At 46.6% G+C, this 7,647-nt stretch overlaps 1 pseudogene; it reads right to left on the bottom strand.

Annotated features, from left to right (window-relative positions):
* Window positions 1-6,848: 6,848 nt before the first annotated feature.
* The window catches only part of LOC123117923 (probable LRR receptor-like serine/threonine-protein kinase At4g37250), a 6,698-nt pseudogene continuing 5,899 nt past the window's right edge, over window positions 6,849-7,647 (bottom strand).

Genomic DNA, 7,647 nt, shown 5'->3' on the forward strand with positions numbered 1-7,647 from the left:
CCCTACCAGACCACTGCGAGATTCGTTACAGCTACCAGCCAAAAGAAAGACACCCCACCGCCACCTTCATAGGGTGTGCATGGCTTCGCGGGCGTCCCCTTTGATGGCGACGCAGCGAGTGGGGAAAGCAAGAGTGCCTAGCAGTGTGGCTACAGTTTCCCCGGTGCCGCATGCAGTGGGCGACGCGAACATGGGGGCAGCACGACAGTAATCTCGTTCTATATCTTTCCCTAATCTTTCCCTAATTTTTAATGATCTTTCCCTAATAATAAAGCATGGATTGACTCCGTGGGTTCACCGTCATAATACACTTATTCCCATGAATTTACGCTTTCAGTTTGAATTTAAAACGTATACGCAAGGTGGTACTAATTCGGGGAACCACGACATGTGCATTATAAATAAGAAGAGAAAAATTCACTATAGGGCCTATAACTTGCGTCGGTGGCCACTTTAGTCCCTGTCGTTGGAAATACCCAAAATACAGTCACCAGACTTGCTCTAGGGGGTCACATACGGTCCATTGTACGCTTTTCTCTATGTATTAGCTTAGGTGGCGCTGTTCAAGTGATACAGCGTGGCATGGACTGGACATTTGGCCGAAATAGCACAAATAAGCAGGCATTGGAGGGCTTTTTTGCAAAGTGGCCACGGACTAAAAATCCCACCTGAGCCGATCGAACCAAACCAGCTCGCTCTCCTCTCCCTTCGACGACGAGCTTCAAATCACCGCCGCCGACCCGAGTCAAAGACCCCTTTCCTTCTCTCATTCACTAACCCGCCGCCGTCGCCCCCGCTGGTCTCCCGCATCGTCTACGTCGGTGTTCCTCCCGGCAACAGACGGTTCTCCTATGTGCCCCTTGAGAGCCTCGCTGTGGAAACTGCGCTCCCACCTTGCTCCCCTCTGGGCCGAGCTGGTTGGCCTCATCAACCGCGGCTATGCTGACTAGCCTCAGCGCCCGCCTCAAGGGCGTCGACGTTGCCGCCACCCGCATGCGCGCCCCACTCGCCGACCTCAGGGACAATGTCGCCGCCTTACACGCTGCCGCTTCTGTGGCCCTCGCTGCCCTCCGTGCGGGGCTCGAGCAGCGCGATGCGGCAACGCAAGCGCGCGAGCTCCTCGAGCTGTTGCTCATCACCTCCCACGTCGTCTATGAGTTGGTGACCATGGTGGGCGGCTTTTTGTTGTAGGAGGAGGCCTGCCGCGCCTTATAGGGGTACGCGTCCTTGGCGGTGACCCTGCTGTGCTTGGTGATGTACTGGAAGGCGTAGTCCATGATGCTGAAATTTGGGATGGGCTTTAGGCCCATATAGCAATTTCTAAAAATCTCTAAGTGCCCATGTGGGTTTATTGGCATTAGGTGGAGGTGGGAAGTTTAGTCCCACCCCGGAAGTGGAAGAGGAGTTGGACCTCCTTATAAGGGTTTCTCTTCTACATGATATTGGAGCTTGAGAAGAGAAGAGGCCCTCGCGCACTCCTCCTCCATCGCCCGCCTCGCCACGCCACGCCTCGTCACGACGCGCCGTGCCGCGGGTTGCGGGATTGAGCCGAGCCGAGATCACACCTACGCGCTTATTTTTGCAAGTTGCTAACGGAGAGTTTCTGACAGTTGGGCCACGATTTGAGACGTCGGATCATGGGCTATCGTGGACTCGGACGTGGTTCGAGCCCACGTCTCTACACGCAGCTGCGCCTATATAAGTGTGCAGTAACTCCTAACCCTAGCCGCCACAATCAGATCACATCTGCTCCACGCGCACACCCACTGTTGTTCCTTTGCTGCTGCTACCGCCGGTGACTCCATCCCGTCCGCCGCGTACAAGGTCGACGGGAGAGCAGGTCTCCGAAACCCCGTCTCTCCGGTTCCTGTATGGGAGAGAGGCGAAAAGGTTTTTGGGAAGAAACTACGCGACTGCTTGTTGTTCGTCTACTTCCTCTATGTCCGTGTCATCTTCATCATCACCATGTCGCGGTTCGACACCGACCGTCTCGCTGCCGAGAAATTGGAAGCCGACAAGAAGGCCGCCGAGGACGCTGCTGCCACCACCACTGCCGTGGCCTCTACATGGCCTACTATAGGGTATAACTCATTTATCCCGCTCCTACTGTCTTCTATTTTAGTCATGCTAGCGTTATACGTAGATCTTTCTGTAATTAGCGTAGTATGTGCTTGCTTGACTTATTATCTGTATGCGTTTATTTGTGTCAATGCCATGCTAGTTATATACTCATGGATTAAATTAATCAAAAAATTGCCTATTTACTTAGCAATCCAAAAACCTATTATGTGTTGGAATTTTTCGGCAAGTGGCTTTGCCGCTGCACTGAAACCGGATAAGTTTACCAGTACGTACTTTATGCGTTGGCAGACTAAGACCACTTTATGGCTCACGGCTATGAATGTGTTCTGGGTCACCGGTGTCTCCACGGGAATGGTTGCTCCTGAATAGGAGAAGGCGTTCAAGGAGGCCACCACTGTGTTTCTCGAAGCAGTTCTTAGTGTGATCGGAGATAAACTGGTCGACGCATATTTACATGTGCATGTTGACAAGGACTTGTGGGAGGTGCTCGAATCTAAGTTCGGGGCCACCAATGCCAGGAGCGAGATGTATATTATAGAGCAGTTCCACGATTACAAGAGGGTTGAAAACCGTCTTGTATTGGAGCAGGCTCATGAGATAATATGCATTGTTAAGGAGCTTGAGCTTCTTAAGTGCGAGTTACCGGGCAAGTTTGTCGCGGGCTGCATAATCGCTAAGCTCCCTAATTCCTGGAGGAACTTTGCCACCACTCTGAAACATCAGAGGCGTTCTGTGGAGGATATCATTGGCCATCTGAGTGTTGAACAGAATTCAAGGGCAAAGGACTCGCACGGAAAAGGGGTCGAAGGGACTTCTGTCGCCAACATGGTAAACTAGAGGAATTTCAACTCCCACAAGCCCAAGGGAAAGAACGGTGTCCAACACAATACCGACTTTAAGAAGAAGGGTAAGAAGACCTTCAAGAAGAACAAGAAGGATGAGGGTTGCTTCACTTGTGGTTTGGTTGAACACTGGGCCAACAAGTGCCCACACAAGTTTAAGAAGTCAGGACAGGACTCCAAGTCTGTCAACATGATTGTGGGCAACATTGAGAATGGTGCATATGGGGACGGTAATTTATTTACTTTTTTTAGTGTTTCAGCCCACTGATTGGTGGGTGGACACAGGTGCAGGTGTTCATGTGTGTGCTAACATTTCATTGTTTTCTTCTTACTAGGTCACAGGCCACGGGTCCGTATTGATGGGGAATGGCGCGAGTGCTTCTGTTCATGGTGTTGGCATGGTCGATCTGAAGTTTACTTCAGGAAGGATTGTGCAGCTGAAGAACGTGCAGCATGTCCCCGTCATCGAGAAGAACCTTGTTAGGGGCTCCCTTCTATGTAGAGAAGGCTTTAAGTTGGTTTTCGAGTCTAATAAATTAGTTGTTACTAAATATGGACTATTTGTTGGAAAAGGTTATGAGAGCGGAGGGATGTTCCGCCTTTCCCTCGCAGATTTTTGTAATAAAGTCGTGAACCATATTCATTTGAGTGTTAATGAATCTGAAGTTTGGTATCCACGTCTTTGTCACATTAGTTTTGGTGTTATGATGCGGCTAGCTAAGTTGGATTTAATCCCGAGTTTCACTTTAGCCAAAGGTTCTAAGTGCCTTTCATGTGTGCAAGCTAAGAAACCTTGCAAGCCTAACAAGGCAGTGGAAGAGAGACACTTGGCACCATTAGAACTCATACATTCTGATCTTTGCGAGATGAATGGTGTGTTGACTAAAGGTGGAAAGAAATACTTCATGACTTTGATAGATGATTCCACTAGATATTGTTATGTGTATCTGTTAAATACTAAAGATGAGGCTCTACACTACTTTAAAATCTATAAGGCAGAAGTTGAGAATCAACTTGAAAAGAAAATTAAACGAGTCCGATCAGATCGTGGTGAAGAGTACTTCGCGAGTGAGTTTGATTCTTTTTGTGCGGAACATGACGTTATTCATGAGAGGACGCCTCCCTATTCACCCCAGTCAAACGGGGTTGCTGAGCGGAAAAATGATACTCTAACTGATTTGGTTAACGCCATGTTAGATACATCGGGTTTATCCAAGGCATGGTGGGGGGAGGCTATATTGACGACATGTCATGTCGTGAATAAAGTTCCGACAAAGGATAATGTGATCACTCCCTATGAGAAATGGGCAAAGAGAAGGACAACACTCTCGTACTTGCAAACTTGGGGTTGTTTGGCAAAATTCAATGTGTCGATCCCTAAAAACCGTAAGCTTGGACCCAAGACTGTGGATTGCGCGAATTTGGGCTACGCTAAGAATAGCGTTGGCTATAGATTTCTAGTAGTGAAATTTGAGGTACCTTACCAGAAGGTTGGTACAATTATGGAGTCTAAGGATGCTACATTCTTTGAGGATATTTTTCCTATGAGAGATATGCAAAGCACTTCTAGACAGGAATATGAGGAGACTCCTGAACCTGCCATTCCTATGGAATATTATGAACAAACACATGATGAAAATCCTGAGGAGGATGACGAGGAAACTCTTGGTAGGGGCAAGAGACAAAGGACCGCAAAGACCTTTGGTGATGATTTCTTCGTGTACCCCGTGGATGATACTCCCACTTCTATTTCAGAAGCGTATGCCTCTCCAGAAGCTGACTACTAGAAGAATGCGGTCCATAGCGAGATGGATTCCATCATGGCTAACGGGACATGGGAGATCACTAAGCATCCCTATGGTTGCAAACCGTTGGGATGTAAGTGGGTGTTCAAAAAGAAGTTTAGGCCTGATGGTACGATTGAAAAGTACAAGGCTAGGCTTGTGTCCAAGGGCTATGACCAGAAGGAAGAGGAAGATTTCTTTGATACTTATTCACCTGTGGCTAGACTGACCACCATTCGAGTATTACTCTTGTTGGCGGCCTCACATGGTCTTCTCGTCCACCAGATGGATGTTAAGATGGCTTTTCTGAATGGAGAGCTAAACGAGGAAATCTACATGCAACAGCCAGATGGCTTTGTGATAGATGGTCAGGAAAGAAAGGTGTGTAGGTTGCTGAAATCTTTATATGGCCTGAAGCAAGCACCTAAGCAATGGCACGATAAGTTTAATACAACTCTGACATCTGTTGGCTTCATTGTTAATGAAGCTGACAAATGTGTATACTATTGCCATGGTGGGGGCGAAGGAGTTATACTGTGCTTGTACATTGTTGACATATTGATATTCGAAACCAACCTCAAAGTCATTGAGGAGGTCAAGTCGTTTCTATCTTAGAACTTTGAGATGAAAGACCTTGGTGTGCCTGATGTTATCTTGAACATCAAGCTACTGAGAGAAAATGAGGATGGGATTACACTTCTGCAATCCCATTATGTTGAGAAGGTGTTGAGCCATTTTGGATATTCGGCCTGCAAACTATCTCAAACACCATATGATCCTAGTGTGTTGGTTCGAAAGTTCGAAGGCACAGCTAAGGATCAACTGAGATACTCTCAAATCATTGGTTCACTCATGTACCTAGCGAGCGCAACGAGGCCTGACATCGCGTTTGCTGTGAGCAAACTAAGTCAGTTTGTTTCCAATCCGGGTGATGTGCATTGGCATGCTATTGAGAGGGTTATGCGCAATCTGAAGGGTACTATGAACTACGGACTTCACTATACGGGATACCCGTCGGTACTTGAAGGGTATAGTTATGCAAATTCGATCTCTGATGCTGATGAGATGAAGGCCACAACTAGGTATATGTTTACTCTTGGAGGTGGCACTGTTTCCTGGAAGTCTTGCATGCAAATGATCTTAACGAGATCGACAATGGAAGCAGAATTAACAGCATTAGACACATCTGGTGTCGAAGCAAGATGGCTTTGAGATCTTTTGATGGACTTGCCATTGGTTGATAAACCGGTTCTGGCTATCCTTATGAACTGTGACAATCAGACTGTCATCACCAAGGTGAAAAGTTGCTCCACATGGCATTGGGTTTCGTGTCACAGTCCACGAGCCGCTGCTCGGATAGAGACATGAGGTTCTTAGTGCAGATCGCATTGATGCCCTCCACGACCACGATCGTGGAGAAAGCCCAGCAACTATAGCACTACTCCTGATCATAGACGGTGGTCACCGTGCCCTTCTGGCGCCAGTCCACCGACGACGGCAGCGCTGTCGTGCATGAAACTACCACCACCCTCCTTACGGCTGAGCATACGGTAGTGAGAGACTAGGGAGGAGGCGTAGGCGCTGCAGAACTCGGACTTGCTCCCGCTTTAAACAGACGCCAATGTGGCTAATTCGATGCTAACTAGTACTCCCTCCATTCGGAATTACTTGTCACAAAAAAGGATGTATCTACAACTAAAATACATCTAGATACATTCATTTCTTGGACGAGTAATTCCGAATGGTGGGAGTAGTAGACTACCTGGCATCTTCAACTGACTGTGGTGGATCCAACTGCATAACTATTAACTAGTAGACTATCTGTCATTCTCAGTTGTCCTTGCATACAAATGTTCAATCTCATTCACCTCCTTACAGTCTCAGCACCTACAATCTCATATGCCACTGCATATTGATCATCGGAACACATTGTAATGCTGAGTTTTTTCCATGCGATAAAAAAAGATCTCTGCCATTCGAACCTTTGACCATGCAGGTTGTTTCTATCAAGCTTGGCACCAAAGCAAGTCTGATAGTACATATTTACCATTTTGTTCCTGCCCTCGTTTGATTTTTAGGTAGAGATTTTGTCCGTTGTTTCTGAAATCTAAATGCCGATGTAGCTAGTTCATTCACACTGCTAGTTCAGGTGCATCGGCGATGACGTGCCAAACCGCCCTGCAATCAAACAAATGAAAATCAATTAGCTGCTTTACTTTTTGTCCATAGAGGAATCACAAATTATATTTTTGCTGCCTAAAATCTCCATCTTAATTTGGCTTCAATGAAAAACATGAACATGGATCAATAGTTGCTGCATTTGCAAGTGAAGACCGAAGAGGAGTACTACTATAGTACCAAAGCAAGAGTACCCCAAGTAGTCAAGTTTCAAAAGATAAAAGTTTAATCATAATCAAGCAAGAGTTACTGCTAAAAGTGGCAAATGAATTTGGGTCATTAGCACCAAATTATGATGAATTATGACCGTTGTCCAGAGCCAATTAACTCATGTTGATTTTTAGCAGTACTACTTTGTGCATTGAAGGTGTATTACAGTAGTACTTGTGGCTAAAGGCGCCACCTTTGCCAAGGACTGATGCCGTTGCGGCCTCAAATTTTTAGTATAAATTGATCATGCAGTTGAAGGAGTACTCTGTACTAACCGCTAGTCTTACAGGCTGTTGACCAAGTTGCAGTAAGATAATGTAGCTACGTACTAAAAATTCCCATTGAAATTAAGTTCGAAACAATGGAATTCCATCATCATCAGTGTGAATTACGAGAATATGTTGTGCAATACGCAATGCATTAATCGGTGCACCAGGCACGTATATATGAGTACAGAGGGGGGCCACAACCTTAACTATATAGAGGAAACAAGAGGTGGGCCCAATACACAATATACACATACACAATATACTCAACACCCCCTCCCCCCC

Source organism: Triticum aestivum, chromosome 5B (assembly GCF_018294505.1).
Source record: "Triticum aestivum cultivar Chinese Spring chromosome 5B, IWGSC CS RefSeq v2.1, whole genome shotgun sequence".
In the NCBI taxonomy this organism is placed as follows: domain Eukaryota; kingdom Viridiplantae; phylum Streptophyta; class Magnoliopsida; order Poales; family Poaceae; genus Triticum; species Triticum aestivum.